The sequence below is a fragment of the Pygoscelis adeliae genome, unplaced genomic scaffold, assembly GCF_000699105.1.
Source record: "Pygoscelis adeliae isolate BGI_AS28 unplaced genomic scaffold, ASM69910v1 Scaffold101, whole genome shotgun sequence".
Taxonomy (NCBI): domain Eukaryota; kingdom Metazoa; phylum Chordata; class Aves; order Sphenisciformes; family Spheniscidae; genus Pygoscelis; species Pygoscelis adeliae.
The window spans coordinates 4,895,411-4,895,660 of record NW_008824238.1 but is presented as its reverse complement, the minus strand read 5'-3'; positions in this window follow the sequence as shown (position 1 = coordinate 4,895,660).

Here is a 250-nt window from a genome sequence, read left to right as displayed (position 1 = left end):
GGCTGGGTCCAGCGCGGTCGGTGTGGCGGGACTCACGCTTTTTCACGCAGGGTGAGGGAGCGACCATGGCTTTCCTACCTAAAGCACTCAGTCATGTAATAGGCGGTGTTGGAATGTTGTATTCCTGGAAGTGGTGCTACTTTTTCTGAGAGTTATCTGTGCTTTCCTTTGTTTGGTGAATAGAATATAACCCCTTCTCCCCCCATTTTCTTGGCCGAGTTGAATACCTTTAGTTTTATTAGGTTTTTGA